Here is an 18,611-nt window from a genome sequence, read left to right on the forward strand (position 1 = left end):
TAACTTCGGTGACGATTGCTTTTCCCAAATTTCCATTAGGTGCACGTCGTTTAATTTTTCACTGTCATGAAGGTCGATAAGTGATGGGGAGGTTACAGTGTATGTAACTGTAGTCATACAACGCTTTAATGTGTTACAGCAGAAAAAAAACTGTTTCTCCAACAATTGAGGGACCCACTCTTGGATTTGCATGGTTGTCAGTATGTCTAGTGTTGAGATGTATCGATTGGTGTTTCCTTATCTATAGAATTTGTTTATGGATTGTGTTGTCCCGGGCCGCGCAGAATTAGCCGAGCGGTCTGGCGCGCTGCAGTCATGGGCTCTGTGACTGGTCCTGGCGGAGGTTCGATTCCTCCCTCGGGCATGGGTGATAAATTAGGTTAAGTAGTGTGTAGGCTTAGGGGCTGCTGACCTTAGCAGTTAAGTTCCGTAAGATTTCACACACATTTGAACATTTTTTCCCCCGAAACATGTTATGGTAAATATATCGCCTCTGTGACAAATGGTGCGTACTGAAAGTTACACAATGGCTGCACACCAGGAAAAACACTTAACGGCTGACACCGAAATGCATGACCAAAATGTTATTCTCCTTGACTCAGCATGATAATATCATGAAGAGGAGCGACAGTTGGTTGTTTGGACTTTCAGATCATAGATGCAAAAGTAATTTGCGTTAATGTCATGCTCATGTTCCACACCACCTTCTAAACCAATCGATGGGCTTCATCCAAACTTGGTTCATATATACCTTACAGTCAGGCGACGCTATGGAGTTGTGTGTGTGGGTGGGGGGGGGGGGGGGGGGGGGTAAGAATCACCAACCTATAAAGGGACGGGGCTGGGAGTGAAAAAAGCGTGACCTGCGGCACATTAATCCAGAATGAGAGCACTTAGCGATTTGCGACAAACTTTACACATAATTTCAGATTTATACGAAATTTATTCTCACTGACAACCCCTACGAAATGATGAAAGGAAGAAAGTTTATCACTTACTACTTTTCCGCTGTTCATCCAGTAAATGTACCGATAGGGCATTGCATTACAATTTATTACTTCTTTACAACTAACTGTATTCGCGACAATTTTATGTACCGTATTCAGGTATACCACTGAATGTAAGTGCAAAATTATATCGTTGTACGACACACAGTTGAGGAGATATGACGCCATAAACAGTGTGATGCGTAAAAAACTGCAACATTGTACACGACGTTGAAATTTATTTCTTCGTTGATGCTAACTCCGTCCGCAACGTATTTTTCAGACAGTACCCACATAGGCCGCTGAGAGTACTTAGAAAATTATATCATTGTACGACCCGTACATCAGGGAGTATGACCTCATAAACATTAAGCACAAAGCCAGCCGCCATGTGGTACGGGAGTCGACGCATAGCTATAAATAAATACCTGGGTAACGCCGGGTTTCTCTGCTAGTCTATCTACATTGTCTTCCAGCGTAACATCCCTAAAAATTATTACGCCTTTAGGCACCGTTAGAAATAAAAAGCCAGCAGCAAACATGCACTGTCAAAAATAAAACTCTTTCTAGGACAAAGCTACGATGTAGATTAAAGATAACTGCCTTATCTACCGAAGAAATTACTATCCTGTAACGTATGTATCACAGCCCTCAAAGATGCTATTGTGAAATCTGTGACAATTGTGTGTCATTTCCCACAAATCCTATGAATCACTGTAGCAATGTGTTCACTCATATAAAACAACCATCAGGAAACATTATAACTTCCCACTAAGCAGAATAAGTTGGCTGCTGCCTCTCAACAAGAACATTGCTATAGTAGACCCAGAAAAGACTCTTGGACACCTCTCTGTCTTTTCATTCATCACGTCTATGCAGTTCTCTCTGAAAGCACAAAAAGCTCTACTTCCTGTAACTTTGATAGCAACCACTCTTTCTCTTAAAATCGCAATGCTTCCATGCTGTATGTGATGCTACCCAACGAATTTTGCTCATTCTTGAGGTACTTAGGCATCGCTACTGACCCATTCTCTTTATTATTACGCTCCTTAAAACTCATTTTAAAGTTTCTCCCCTTTCACCCCACATACCTTATCTCACAATCCTGCCACTTTATTTCATAGACGCCCGCTTTCCCCATGCAACTATACTCGGGCTCGTTCACTACCTACTTTTCACGTGGCTCATCTGCAAACGGGGTTGGTAGTGAACGGTTCCATCTGCCTAATACTGAGCCATATTGGCTAGCCTTTGAACAGCAGTGAATTGAATACACAATTGTCTATACCACAATCTTGCGCAAAATGTGGTACACAATACAAGTTCAGAAATTTATTTATTTCAAATAAGAAACATATCTACATCTATATCTACATCTACATCTACATCTACATCTACATCTATATCTACATCCATACTCCGCAAGCCACCTGACGGTGTGTGGCGGAGGGTACACTGAGTACCTCCATCGGTTCTCCCTTCTATTCCAGTCTGGTATTGTTCATGGAAAGGATTGTCGGTATGCCTCTGTGTGGGCTCTAATCTTTGATTTTATCCTCATGGTCTCTTCGCGAGATATACGTAGGAGGGAGCAATATACTGCTTGACTCCTCGGTGAAGGTATGTTCTCGAAACTTCAACAAAAGCCCGTACCGAGCTACTGAGCGTCTCTCCTGCAGAGTCTTCCACTGAAGTTTATCTATCATCTCCCTAACGCTTTCGATATTACTAAATGATCCTGTAACGAAGCGTGCTGCTCTCCGTTGGATCTTCTCTCTCTCTTCTATCAACCCTAACTGGTACGGATCCCACATTGCTGAGCAGTATTCAAACAGTGGGCGAACAAGCGTACTGTAACCTACTTCCTTTGTTGTCGGATTGCATTTCCTTAGGATTCTTCCAATGAATCTGCTTTACCGACGATCAACTTTATATGATCATTCCATTTTAAATCACTACTAATGCGTACTCCCAGATAATTTATGGAATTAACTGCTTCCAGTCGCTGACCTGCTATATTGTAGCTAAATGAAAAGGGATCTTTCTTTCTATGTATTCGCAGCACATTACACTTGTCTACATTTGAGATTCAATTGCCATTCCGTGCACCATGCGTCAATTCGCTGCAGATCCTCCTGCATTTCAGTACAATTTTTCATTGTTACAACTTCTCGATATACCACATCATCATCCACAAAAAGCCTCAGTGAATTTCTGATGTCATCCACAAAGTCATTTATGTATATTGTGAATAGCAATGGTCCTACGACACTCCCCTGCGGCACACCTGAAATCACTCTTCCTTCGGAAGACTCTTCTCCATTGAGAATGGCATGCTGCGTTCTGTTATCTAGGAACTCTTCAATCCAATCACACAATTGGTCTGATAGTCCACATGCTCTTACTTTGTTCATTACACGACTGTGGGGAACTGTATCAAACGCCTTGCGGAAGTCAAGAAACACGGCATCTACCCGGGAACCCGTGTCTATGGCCCTCTGAGTCACGTGGACGAATAGCGCGAGCTGGGTTTCACACGATTGTCTTTTTCGAAACCCATGTATATTTCTAGTCTCAAGAAAAGTCATTATACTCGAACATAATACGTGTTCCAAAATTGTACAACCGATCGACGTTAGAGACATAGATCTATAGTTCTGCACATCTGTTCGACGTCCCTTCTTGAAAATGGCGATGACCTGTGCCATTTTCCAATCCTTTGGAACGCTACGCTCTTCGGGAGACCTACGGTACACCGCTGCAAGAAGGGTGGCAAGTTCCTTCGCGTACTCTGTGTAAAATCGAACTGGTATCCCATCAGGTACAGCGGTCATTCCTCTTTTGAGTGATTTTAATTGTTTCTCTATCCCGCTGTCGTCTATTTCTATATCTACCATTTTGTAATCTGTGCGACATTCTAGAGAGGGAACTACAGTGCAGTCTTTCTCTGTGAAACAGCTTTGGAAAAAGACATTTAGTATTTCGGCCTTTCGTCTGTCATCCTCTGTTTCAGTACCATTTTGATGAAAGAGTGTCTGGACATTTTGTTTTGATCCACCTACCGCTTTGACATAAGACCAAAATTTCTTAGGATTTTCTGCTTCTTAGGATTTTCTGCCAAGTCAGTACATAGAACTTCTAACTTTGTGGCCATGGATTTTTAGTTTATCAAATAAATCCGTTCTGGATAAGTAATAATCGGTGCATTTCGTACACATGGTTTATTGTCTCACACCTACACACTTTCACGTTGTTCCTTCACCGTTATTCACATACACTGGCGTCCATGCTTACACTCGCGGTACTTTGCAACTCCGAACTTACCAGCACAACGGACATCGGCCAAAAGGCCCCCTTTTCCCTTTCATATCCCCGGTCCTGAGTCGAGTCACGTGACGCTACATCGATCAAAATAATTCCTAAACATGGCCACAATTCGTTTACAATTTTTGTAAGATTTAAATACTGAAACCTAAATACATTATATAATTTTACACACATTTATCACCATATAATTTTATAATTCGTTGCAATTTAAAAAAAACAAAACACTATGCAACGGAACTATGACGCTCATCAAAACACAAAACAAGTATTTTCATGTCCTTTTTGCATTACGCTATTTTCACTCTGTACTTAATACATAATTTTATTCTTAAGCACGGAAAATTAAAATCAGAACTAATTTATGACATGCTATCAGATTTACATAATTAGGAATAACTCCATGTTGTGTCACTTTTTCACCCTTTCCCTTCATTTAATGAAGTCTTTGCACAGATACTTGTCTGGCACTACAAACATCGAAACTGAATGGTCTTAATAATAAAATAACGACTTACTTTGCAGTTATTACTTAACCTTTTTATAAATTAATTCTACTATGAAAACTTTGATTGGAGTACACCAGCCCAAAGACTTGCACCATCCTTTACTAAACCTGTCTTTGGCACAGAAAGGGGTAAAGTATGCTGCATTAAAAATTTTCGACAAATTACCAGATGAAATAAACTGTCAGACAGCAGTAATACCTTCAAAAATAAACTGAAATCATATCTCCTTGACAACTCCTTCTATACCATAGATGAATTCTTGAATAGGAATAAATAAATCTATAAATATAATATATGCATTTTGTGCCATTTAAGGGAATGGGGTGCATAATAGAAATATTAATCCTTATCTCTTATATATAACAATCTTGTTTCATATGTGCATTTCTTGTGCACTTGACACATTCTATATCATAACGGCTACCGTACCGTGCGATTGATCAATGGAACACGCAACCAACGAACTAACATATTATTTCTGCTGCTGCGCTTTAAATTTAAATTACAAACTACTTGGAAAGCTCCATATTATCTCCCGTTACCTTACACCCATGCAGCTCTCATCTATTGCTTCACTTGTGTTCCACTTTGTTGCCCGTCCAGAAAATAGTTTTAACCCGTTTATTGTCAAATAACGTCGTGAAATTATATGAAATAATTCTACAGTAGAGCATTACTCTACATTTCTGAGGACTTATACTGGTTTTAAGGATTTGCTGGGAAATGCCATATAACGTATAAAGGTTGCACAGTACAGCACAGTAACACGTTGAGGGCTGTGATACATACGTTACAGGACAGAACCATCTTTGGTAAACCAGATGCTTGAGAGTGTGTGCGCCAACATGAGATGCCCTAGGAAGAGTTTTATGTTTGACATTGCATGTTTGCCTCAGGTATTTTGCTTTTGATAGTGCTTAATTTTAGAGTATGTTGCGTTATAGGTCAATGTAGACACCTTTAGATGATCGTCAGTATGTGTACTATTGCGGTGTACTCATTTGTGATTACATCCCCATAGCACTTTTATAATGGTATTATATGCTCCCATAACGCGTTGTGGTAAATTTATTTATTTTTCTTAATTTATTGGCTGTCGGGACGTGCCCATTCAGCCATCACAAGAACAGAATGTCAATTACGATGTTACGATGATACGAACGTGTACAGACAACACAACACCCAGTCCCCGAGCGACGAAAATCTCTGACCCGGCCGGGAGTCGAACCCGAACTCTTTTGTTGGCAAGCTATGGTAAATCTATCACTCATTTTGACATCTGTGCGTAGCATTCTCAGTACTGGTTACCTGTTTTGTCGTTGATTTAGTTTTCGTCGCTTTTACCGTGCATGAGATAAGCTGTAGCTATACAGCGTGAGGAAGCTAAGACAGGGCACCCAAAACAGAAGTAGAGCTGCGATTTTCGGTGAGCTATAGCGGTCAATGTGATAAATTTCCTAGCGTACGCAGGTGGCTGTTGAACTATGACACCCTTTCTTTTAAATGAAACTATATAATTTTTTGCTTGGTATTCGAAAGGTCTTCGAACAGTAGTTCAACTACTACAAAAATGTGTGAAACTCAAACAGTTTGGTGGCACTTTCTCGACTGCCGTACGCCCTGTGATAGTCGGAATAGCTTCACGAGCAGCTGGGCAGAGCACGTACTCGTGAGCGTCATGAGCAGAAGTAAACAGAACAATCCAGCCGAAATTGTGTGTTTTGTGGAACCTCTCTTCTCATTAAGGTTGGACTGTGGTATGCGTCTCTGTTATCGTGTTACTATATGATGGATTCAACACATTTTATGTCTTTAAGATCCCTTCTTCAAAGCAATTGTACTGGATGAGCAATTCCTAAGGTTCCGCTTCACCTACAAAATGTTTTAATTGTAGTTTTAGAGGATTCGTCGTCTTTTTATCCATAGAGATGGACGCAGTCCTCGAGGTGTGGTGATTAAATTCAGATTGCCTATATAACATCCTCTAGTCGCTGACTGGAACCTGACATCCCAAAGTGATTTTAAAAAAATAAATAAAAGACATTTGGCCTCATCCCTATGTAATAGTTCCTTCTTTGAGTAGTTTTTATATGTCTTCAGCGACGTCAATAACGATTTATCAAACAGATATAAAGATTACTTGTCTGTTAGTGTAATACAATTTAGAAACCAATGCCAAAATCATGTCCTTCGTATTTGTGTATATTCAGGTATGCATAAATGAAATAGGACCTCTATAGGTGTGTGCCATATCTTTTTCTTTGATGTCCATCTTTGATGAGAATCATTTTAACAAAGACTATGATAGGTATTCAAAGTTAATATTAACTCTTGCAGAGGCTTGGATAAATGTGTAAAACCAGTATTTCTTCACACTATCTTGTATGAGGAGCAAGCACAGCCGTAAGGAGACGTCTTGAGTGATAACCGCTTGTCTGCTCTAGTAACTAGTTTTATTTAACGACCCATTTCGTAGCCTAGAAGCACTGCATCAGATTAGATCTCTTAAATTAGAAAAAGCGTTCTCTACAATTGTGATCTATTACAGTTACTATCAATAGTTAGAATAGAGCAAATTACTTACAAGTAAAATCAGGACATTAAACTTGCGACATGGGGAGACCGAACATTCCTCGTCTATGAATGGACGACGCAATTAGCTGCTCTGCGTGGTTAAAAATCTCGTTACCATTACAACCACTGTCACTACCATGACCAGCACCAGGATGAATGCATTTATTATCACCATAATATAAATAATCAGGTAAGCACAAAGCTTGAGGGATCGTAGACCCATGCTTTCCGCTTACCTGACGAATCTATGATTGCGTCATTTATTCACAGATAAATTATGTTCGGCGCTCGCGATTCGCAAGTTTAATGTCATGTTTGACATGTAGGTAATTTGCTGTAATTCTCATTATTTATTGTAGCTATAGTAGACAGCAATTGTAACGAACGCTTTTCCGATTTTAATAGATCTAACCCTGATGATGCGGCTTCTAAGCTACGAAACCTGACATTAAATAAATGTTTTGCAAGAACAGCCAAGTGGTTACTTTTCAAGAAATATTCTGTATTTTCTAACTAGCTTTCAACCAAATGATGATATTACAGACGGTAAAAGACTCTCTTGTCTATATTATTAGACAAAACGTAAAGAGTTCAGATAAGAAAATAACGGAGATTTTTAAATGTGGGCGTACAGAAGAATGCTGAAGACTAGATGGGTAGATTATGAAGCTAATGACGATGTACTTAATCGACTTGGGGAGAAAAGAAATTTATGGCAGAACTTGGTTAAAAGAAAGGCTTGGTTGACAGTTCACGTTCTTAAGTATCTTGAAGTTACAAATTCGGTAATGGTTGGAAGTCTGGAGGACGAAAATTGTTAGAGAGCACTCAAGGCCAGTCTACAGTAAGCAGGTTAAAAGGGATGTAGGTCGGAGTGGTAGTGCAGACGTGAAGAATCGTGTACAGGATAGGCTAGCATGCCATCATCCAGTCTGCGGACTGAAGACCACAAAAACAAGCTTACATAAATCGATGTTAACTCCAGAGAAGACTGACAGCTTGGATTAGGTTTAATATCAATCATAAACATTGGAGTTCAAACGGTATTTCTGGAAATCACAAATAGGAAAACTGAAAGCACTACACTAACGGAATAAAATCGCAACACCAAAACCTTATTAATGGGGAGTAATGAAATTTCGGGAAAAGATTTATCTAGGTAACATATTTAAGAAATTAACATTGCAAGATCACAGGCTAATTTAAGCGCGATATAAGCCATTTGCAAATGTGAAATACTGGTACATTAATAATAACCGTTGTAAAACTTCCTGGCAGAATAAAGCTGTGTGCCGGACCGAGACTCGAACTCGGGACCTGTGCCTTACGCGAGCAAGTGCTCTACCAACTGAGCTACCCAAGCACGACTCACGCCCGGTCCTCACAGCTTTACTTCTGCCAGTACCTCGTCTTCTTTTGTGACTGGAGCGAAATCTCAATAGACATCATCTTTCAGATGTGGAAACGCAGTATATTTGTATTTAGAATGATTTGAAACACAGCGTATTTGTATTTCGCATGCTTTATGACGGGTTGAACATGCGCTCAACATTAGTGTGCTAGTTAGAAAATGATCAGAGGCAAAAGGGAGGAAGCTAGAGTAGAAGAAAGTAAACAAACTTCACAATAAACAAGAAACTGTAGAAGTGAACCAAAATTCCCATCTTTTTAATTTCATTATTATTAGCGGACGTTAGCATTTATTCACACAACGTTGCGTAATTTTTAGTACGGGCAGAAGAAGAAGCCCCAACTGCTTTTTGCCACACACACACACACACACACACACACACACACACATACGTTCGTTCGTTCATCTTCCAGAGTTCGTATAGCAACCTAAGTAAAATTATAATAGAGTTTATCAGGATGGCCTAAAAGGCGTGTGCGATGCAGACTCCCGTATATTATAGCCGTGATAGAAATATGGCGATGACGAAAAATCGCGTAGATAGTGCAGGGATCTGCTCGAAAGCGCAGACGATGAAGACGATTTTGTACGGACCATTAGAGAATATTTACGGTCTATGCTACTCGCATGAGCAAATTTGATGCACGATACTAATTCTAATTTTATATCCGAAGGGAGAATACTGATACTCTACCATTCCGACAGACTCAGAAATTATCATCCTTTTGCTTTCGTAAATTGCTACTAGCTAAGCAGAAAAGACAACAAGCAGCAATCGCTTCTTTCTTTATTATCTCCCTTGATCAAAGTGCTTACTGTAGACTGTGCTGAAAATATCTGCAATACGTGCACATTTTAAAAGAAGTCACAAAATTATGTCGGAAGCTACAACAGTCGTCATGAGAGTAACGCTAATAACCATTCAAACCAATAAAATAAAACTTACTGTGTGTACTGATGCTGAAATTAACATTACCCTTCCAGTGACTTGAAAATTAAGTCACACTAGCTCCTCTGTGTGTAGTTTAACTTAATTACCATTATAATCATTGTCACTACCACTATCATCGCCTGCATAATTGATCATCATCATCATTAGCGTATAATCAGTGTCATTAATGTCACCGTGAAATAATCATAATAAAATCATAATCATAATCAAAATAATCGGTGTCATCAATATCACCAATGCCGTGAACATCATCGTCACCAATATGCATTGCCATCAGAATTTCGTTTTCATTACTACCAGTCACAGACAGCAGCATCGTAAATTTATCGCCAGTTATCCCCAGATTCGCATCTTCCTTTCGACAACTATAAGAATAGCGCAGATTTATCTTCAGAGAAGACCTACTTTGCCTCCTAGCTTGAACTTTCTGAGTCGTGCGGGGTAGCCGCACGGTCTTGGGCGTCTTGCCACGGTTCGAATCCTCCCTCGGGAATGTGTGTGTGTTGTCCTTAGCGTTAGTTAGTTTAAGTTAGGTTAAGTAGTGTGTAAGCCTAGGGACCGATGACGTTAGCAGTTTGGTCCCATAGGAACTTACCACAAAAAAAAGAAAAAAATCTTTCTGAATGGTGCTCTTCGGGTTCTGTTAGGTTGTCGCCTGCAGTTTATTCATTTGCTTTCTCACTGTAGGACCAAGTTTCGAAGATGAAGAATTTACATATTACTGTGCCACAAATGCTGGCCGCGGTGGCCGTGCGGTTCTAAGCGCTTCAGTCCGGAACCGCGTGACTGCTACTGTCGCAGGTTCGAATCGTGCCTCGGGCATGGACGTGTGTGATGTCCTTAGGTTAGTTAGGTTTAAGTAGTTCTAAGTTCTAGGGGACTGATGACCACAGATGTTAAGTCCCATAGTGCTCAGAGCCATTTGAACCTTTTTTTTTGTGCCACAAATATTTAGTTAGACGCAGCTGAGTAAAAATTGCGACAACCGTTACGGCTAATGCAAGGGGCCACATAAGCGAATCAGACCAGAGCTAACCGGACATTATTACATCGACGGCCTGCTGCTGATACAAGAACTGTTCTACGATACCAGGCGGGTACAAAATTACAGGCCGCAGCTGGAGTGGAAATACCAACGACGTAACAGGAAGGTAGATCCACTGTAACACCAGTGGCCTAGTTACTGCGCGTCCGAGCCATAGACTTGTTGTGGCTTACGTGATGAGGTTCAAATGGCTCTAAGCACTATGGGACTTAACAATTGAAGTCATCAGTCCCCTAAGCTTAGAATCACTTAAACCTAACTAACCCAAGGACATCACATACATCCATGCCCGAGGTAGGATTCTAACCTGCGACCGTAGCAGCCGAGTGGTTCCAGACTGAAACGCCTAGAACCGCTCGTCCACATCGGCCGGCGCTTATGTGATACAAAACGATACTGTTGAAAAACAAGGTTGGGCTAAGACCGCATAAATACTCGTCATTTTTAGTCACAGGTATCGCAGTCTGCCGGTCATCAGTCCCGGGAGGTGACCTACGTCGGTCCATGGGTCTAGCAGTCTACGACTCCACATGGCTCAACCAACCACCTTCTCTGGATTCTGGCACTGCTATCTGCAACACTGCTGCTGGTGCCTAGTCCAATGCTGTGGAAGTAGCGCCCTCTAAGCACTGAGCCAATTGGGCTCTTGGTCAGCTGCTTCTCATCTTCCACATTGGAGGCCTCTTGCTTTTGTCCAGGGCCGTGCAGCCTTTCATCCGCCATCACTTGGGCAGGCAAACTCCTGATTGGCAGCTTCTGAGCTGCCCCTCTACAGTGGGTCGACATTGCGGTTTCACGCACCGTGGCACACCTCATCCGGGGTTACTTGGTCGCCTCTTGGCAGTGCAGCTGTAGGCGTCATCGCTGCATCACCAGCACGACACCGCCGAGCCGCAAGCCGACCGCAGCGCCTTCGGCTGTGTATCGTTCACGTCCTGCAGGGGAGCTCTGGCTGGACTGTCGTAGTACTCATAAATGCGTGGCTTACCGACGTCGTGTCATTGACGACACGTCAGACGTCTGTCAGGTTTCCGTTCACCGTGTACTGAGGCGTTGCCACACGAGAGGCGGACTACCGGCATGCTGACGTTCCACCACCCATCATAGCGGCCGACCACCCCGGTCATGCTAAATGATGTCCAAGTGGTCGCTGGCGTCTCTGGGAGATGTAGGACATCTCCGACAGGCAGCGTGCTGTCCAGCAATACACTTGTGGTGCGTGAGCTTCTAGTTTTGTGTCTCTTTTACAGCCACGTTGAATGCACAGTTCATAAAACCAGAAGAAACTGTGGAAGTTTTACAGTTTAAGGGGCATTTTAGAGAGTATTATTTATGGCCAGAGAGATGACAGTATTGTAATTTAGCAGGTCATGAATTGCCTAGGTCACAGGCAGTTTCAGCTATCTGCAGCACTTGCCGACGTTATTCGATGAAAACATCACTACTTAGAGTCGTAGGAATTAATGTAATTTTCCTTGTACCTCTGTACGAGTGTTTTGTGATAGATGTGTAGCCTTGCCAGGCATGGTAAACGAATGGAAAATAGGGTTTTGTGAGCACAGGAGCTCATGTGTCGGTAATTAGTCTAAACTTCATGAATAGGAAGAGACTGACGTCCCCATGATACAGGTTACATGGAGTAGGGAACACTGATGTGGAATCATATTAGTGATAGCGCTTCTCATTTCCTGTACTGGAGCAAAGAATTTTCAGAAACTTATGGAAGTATTACTCCGTGTCAGTGAGGTGTGTTTCATAATCCTAAGAACAGATTTTCTGACTGAGCATCATGCAAAAATTGATCTTTCGAGGCATATTTTCAAACCCAGTGGGACGTAGTTCCAGCTGGGTACGACAGCTGCAGGAGATACATTGTTGCAAGGTTCGCTGATAATGAAGGGACGGCCGCTGTGACCGAGCGGAATGAGGACGATTTGGATGGGTCATGTGGAGACTTGTGCCGCAAGCAAACCATCGGTGCATCTGCTTTACGTGAGGAGGTGAAGTATTTAAAAGGAATGGATAAGCCAGATATGGCAACTATGGTAACACGTCTGGCAGATCTGTGCAGTCCTAGTGTACCATTGCCAGGCAACACCTCTGCGTCAGCTTAGAATCCCAATAGCGAATAAGCTCCCATTGCCTGTTGGGAGGCTAAGCTGCGACCAGATATTGCTGGAAATGGTACACTAGTACAGAATACCTTGGCAACCTGCAGCCTGAAATGAATGAATTCATCAGTCAGTAGTTGGCTCATGGAGTTATTGAGAGTGATATTCTACGGGAAGTAGCCAAAATCATTGTTTCAAAGAAGTCATCTGAGAGAACAAAGAAACACAAATTTTATTGCAATTACTAATATCTAAATGCAACGGTCAAGGATACACATCCTATACTGAACATAACGGGAGACTCTGAACAATCTAGGTCAATGTAAATATTTCTCCACAAGAGTTGGAAGTGGTTACAGAAGTCCACGTTTACTGTTGCATGGGATCATTATCAGTTTTAGCAGATTCCACACAGTTTTAGAAATGTACCAGCCATGTTCCATACGTTACTGAATGCTGTGTTTAGGGGCTTTAAACCATGGCAGAATATGATCTGGTAACGGCCTTTTCGCAGTGGATACACCGGTTCCCATCAGATCACCGAAGTTAAGCGCTGTTGGGTGTGGCCGGCACTTGGATGGGTGACCGTCCGGGCCGCCATGCGCTGTTGCCATTTTTAGGGGTGCACTCAGCCTCGTGATGCCGACTGAGGAGCTACTCGACCGAATAGTAGCGGCTCCGGTCAGAGAAAACCATCATAACCACCGGGAGAGCGGTGTGCTGGCCACACGCCCGTCCTATCTTCATCCTCAGTTGAGGATGACACGGCGGTCGGATGGCTCCGATGGGTCACTTGTGGCCTGACGACGGAGTGCTAGAATATGATCTATTTAGAAAATATTATTGTGTTTTCTAAAGATCTAGACAAGCACACTTAACAACTGAAGGAAGTGTTGAAGATGTTGCACACAGCATGTTTAACATCAAGTACTGAAAAATGTCACTTTGTATCAATAGAGGTAAGCTATCTAGGTCATGTGATTACCAATATGCTGGAAATACTGATCCAGGATTGATATTTGTTGCCCTTGATTCTCTACAGCTGCAAACAACGGAACAGTTGCAATCGTCTGTAGGACTGTGTTCGTATTTTAGAGAATTTATCAAAGTGTTCATGAATTTGTTAGATTGTTGACTCTTTTGTTGAAAGAAATGTGAACTTACGGTGGTCAACTGACAATCAGGTTGCATTCGAGAAACAGAATGAGAAACTAACGATTAGCCAGGTATTAATACTTCCAGGTTACAAGAAGAATTTATCTCATCCTCTGACACAGGCAGTCTGGTGACTGGCTGTGTTGCATATCAGGTTACAGATAGGAAAGAATACCCAGCAATATATGTGTCGAGAAGATTGAATAAAGCTGAACAGAATTACTGAACCACAGAGAACAGAATATTGAGTGTCATTTATGGCACTGCCCATTTTCATTGTTACCTCTATGTTAGGAAATTCAAAGTTTTGATGGACAATGCAGCAATAAGTGGATACTGGGTCTGAAAAATCTTACAAGTAGATTAGTCCATTGGGCATTAAAGTAGAATGAATTCGATTAATAGATAGTACAAAAACACAGCAGGGAACGTAACAATAGCAATGGCTTCAGCAAACAGATTGAGGTCATATAAGCACTTTGCAGGGGAGTGGCTGAGTGGCAAAAAGCACAGACTGCTGACATGTACTGCCAGTTATTTAGGATACAGCTGCATTTACTGGCATATAAGGGGCTTTTGTGTAGGGTGACAAAGCATAGGTTACGTGTTAGGGTACCTGCAGTTTTGAAAGACGAAATAATGAGAGAAGTACACAACCATATATTAGCATGACATGGAGAATGAAGGGAAACTGATCACTGAATTCCTGAAGAATACTGGTGGAGGCTGAAGAGGAAGTAAATCGACCTATTTACACTGTGTGCACAATGTGCTGGTCTCAGGTATCAAAGAGTACCACTGCAATGTCCAGCGGTATCCAAGTCATTTGAAATGATGGGAGAGACATTTTGGGTCCAATCAACAGGTAACCGTTACTTGTTAAACATAAAATAGCACTTTCCACATTATATCGCAATAATTACAATCCCAAGTTAACAAGCGAGCACAGTGAAACATGCTATGATGAACAATTCGTTATTAAAGTTTGGCATTCTCCACACAATAATTACAGATCGAGGCACCAACTTAATATCCGAGTTGATTAAGTAGCAGATTCAGAAATTCAGAACTAGCCGTTTCCACCTCAGGCAGAAGGAAGAACAGGACATCTCCACTGTACTTGTGTGAACAGCCATCATAATGATTGGCACATTTACCTACCTTACGTAACAACTGTGCATAATTCTTCACGTTAGAAATCTTACAGGAAAAAAAGCGCAAGGGAAATGTGCAACAACAGATGTATTTAATAACATCTTGAACTTCGGTCACGTAAGATTACAAACAAGGTTATTCTGAAGACGTTAACAGCGGTGATGCAAGAGGAGTGATGGGTTGAGGGAATCCTGGATGTACAACGACTGCAGACGACATTTCATGACGCAGCACAGTAAAAAAAAAAAAAAAAAAAAGTCCGCTTGGTTTTTCCTGTTTCTCTGCAGACCTATCAGGATGTACGAGCGTCATATCTGCTGATGAATTGTTACATTACTTTCCGTTTGCTGCCTTTTACGGTGCTGAGATGTTATATATTTCTTTTCACTTTGCATCATTAGAGCAAGAATACTCAGTCGAGTTAAATATGAAATACTTCTCTAGTATTCGATTAGCTACTAACATTACGATCCTGGATTCGGTCTCTTCCATTAAATATCTAGTGTGAATATAAAGGGGCCGCGAAATGAGGAACTAATTAAAAAATTAGTTATGGATGTAAGATTTTGTCCTCCAATTATTAATTATTAGTTTGATGTTCTCAATAATTCCGTGTGAAGAGCAAATTGAGAGGAATCAATAGCAGAGTTGCTTGTGCTGCAACCAATCGATTTATTTCATATGGTTCAAGTTTATGGCGATGCTAGGGGAAATTATGTAGCTGCAAAGAAGGGTAAATGTTGTTTCATACGTATAGATAATGGCAAAAATACAAAAGAGAAATAACTCCATAGCCTCCGGCGTGTATTTGCTGCGCAAACCGTAAGAGGGAGATAAGGTGGGCAGGGCGCGTGCAGAGGCGTACACTCATTTATTTTTGGCCCGTCCGACCAGAGGTCAGTTTATTTATCACAGCTGTCGAGCACCAATGGCAAACCACACGCACTTGCATTTGTATATCAGGCCACCCAACGTTATCAGCAGCACCTGAATATTTAATCGTTTCACAGTCCAAGCGTCATCAACGTAAGCAACGACGGACTCATGCGGAGTCCACAGTATCAGGACACCTTAAACAAATGCAAGACAAAAAAATTCGTAGTAATTACCTGACATTGTCAGTGTTGTAGGAGGCGTTCCTAAATTATAGTGTAGCAGTTATTTGCCAAAATCGTAAGGATTGATGCTTTGATTACTAGTGTCGATTAGTTAAATTATCATACAACGGAAAGTAGTGTCTAAATCGACTACTGAAGCAAGTCGCTTTGCCACAATCGTGTTTCCTATTCAGAAGTAAAAAATTGAGGTTTGAAATAATGAACACGATTGTTACAAAATCGTCTTGCTTCACTAGTCGATGGAGACACTAATCTCTATTAGATGATCTGAAGATAGCCATTTAACAGGTGGAAACTAGTAATCATTATATCTATCCTTGCGATCTTAGCAAATAAAAAGATTTCTAAAGAAGACTGCAACACAGTAATTCATCGATTCGAGTCCTGCTTGCGAAGAATTAGACGATCCGCCGAGGACTGCTGAAGTACCTTGGCGGTCCTGGGTTCATTCCCAGCTGCTAGTCTCACCCCAGATTCGAAAAAGTGTTGAGTGTGGTGCCTCTTAGAGGCTTCGGGCTGACTAAGTCGGAGACCATCTGGTCATCTGTTCGTATACATCGCCAGTCGCCAAAGAAACACGAATGGGAGCGACCAGTAATGGCGCAAATATTTGCTGCAGTAAAGTATACAGCGACTCGCAGGACATTTACATATACATAGGTGTAGGAATCGCCTCTAGTACTTCTGAAGCAAACGTCGTGTCATTTTCTCGAACCTAAAATGAAAATAGAATGTCTCTATAATTCTCAGTCCCCCCTACAAATCCAAATTGCAAAATGTATTTCCCTAATATGAAACTGCCATTTTATAAATCATAGAACTAAGGCGGAAAGATACAAGAGCGTGCTGAAAAGTAAATCCTCCGAATTTCTTATGCGAGTACTCTTAAAGCTTTTTAAATAAAACAAAAGGTGAAAATACCTCTACAGTTGTAAGGTTCTTTTATTTAACACACGACCGGTTTCGGGCTCTTACACGCCCATCTTCTGATATAACTTGGTGCTGTGACCTCAAGCGCCGCGGTGGACGTGTACAAGACGCGGTGTGCAACCAACGAGAGCAGAGGATGGACTTAAGCTTTTTGGGCTGCTAATGTACTTTTTTCATTCCGGCATAAATATAAGTACTTGAAAAGAGTAAGTCGGTCCGTACTGGAACATCAGACCTAATGATCGCAAAAAGGAACAAAAATAAATTAAAAGGCGAATGAACTCCTGCTTTTTGAACGCCGTGAAAAAACAATACAGCAAAACAGTAAAATATGTTTGCCGGGCTTTGTTCATTCTGGGTTCAATAGACTTCTATGCTACAAAGTAGCACTGGATGTTCGACAATTAGAAGTGACAACTTCAAGCACTTTTTTCCTGAGAACATTGGCCTTAACGAGTAAACGATACTTGTCGAAATGCATTTAACAGCAACTGAAAATGCTTAAACTAAACAATAGAAGGACAAACGAAGAATATAGGATCCACTGATGTGCGTTCGTAACGTTATGGTTCCATAATGGGTGCGAAACAATATTGTGACCATGATTAATTGTGACAATACATCAATGTCAACGGAAACAGGCTGAGAGCGGGGAGGGGCGGACGGGGGGGGGGGGGGGGGAGGTAACTGGATGAGTGATGAGGCGTCGAGTACTGAGAAGAACAGCCCCAGCTGGATCTGTGCAGAATTAGTCCCGGGTTGCTGACGCCGATAGCTGTACGATAACGAATAAATGCGCCTGGGATCAGTTACTTGCCATTGACATGGTACACTCAAGACAGTCCCAGACGTAACGTAATGCACGTTAATTTTTGTGTGCAGAGATGGTCAGCAGCGACATACATCGGCTGTCGTAATAGAACTCGTGCCACTTGTTTCGAAAGACTCAAACGAAGAAGAAAGGCAGTTATCGTCGACGTCTGGATCATTACGAAAGCGGTGTTAGCTTAATTAAACATTAGAAGCCTAGTGGGAGGAACCATCCCTACATTCAAGAGATTTAATCGAAATTTGAAAAACACATATGGGAATCGAGAGACGGGTATCTGAACTACGTTCGTTCCAAATCAAAGTCTAGCGATTGACTTTGAACTCAGAGTGCTCAGTGCTCAGTTATATACATGGCACAGGGATATCAAGATTTTTAAAAGTTCTCCTACCACCATTGACTATCTCCTACTTGGTATACTCAGCGACTTGGAGGCTTCAGGCTCTATTAAACGATGAACTGGATGACTGACAAACACCTTAGAAATTTTTTGAACATCTTGAAAATGTCGT

The 18,611-nt window shown here is 41.5% G+C and overlaps 1 protein-coding gene and 1 pseudogene across 6 annotated transcripts in view; one reads left to right on the plus strand and one right to left on the minus strand.

Moving 5' to 3' along the window:
- Positions 1-18,611, minus strand: part of LOC126335539 (inward rectifier potassium channel 4-like) — a 1,139,778-nt gene that overhangs the window by 138,769 nt on the left and 982,398 nt on the right. The window lies entirely within an intron of this gene.
- LOC126337137 (5S ribosomal RNA) lies at positions 13,408-13,525 on the plus strand (annotated as a pseudogene).

The sequence above is a fragment of the Schistocerca gregaria genome, chromosome 2, assembly GCF_023897955.1.
Source record: "Schistocerca gregaria isolate iqSchGreg1 chromosome 2, iqSchGreg1.2, whole genome shotgun sequence".
NCBI lineage: Eukaryota > Metazoa > Arthropoda > Insecta > Orthoptera > Acrididae > Schistocerca > Schistocerca gregaria.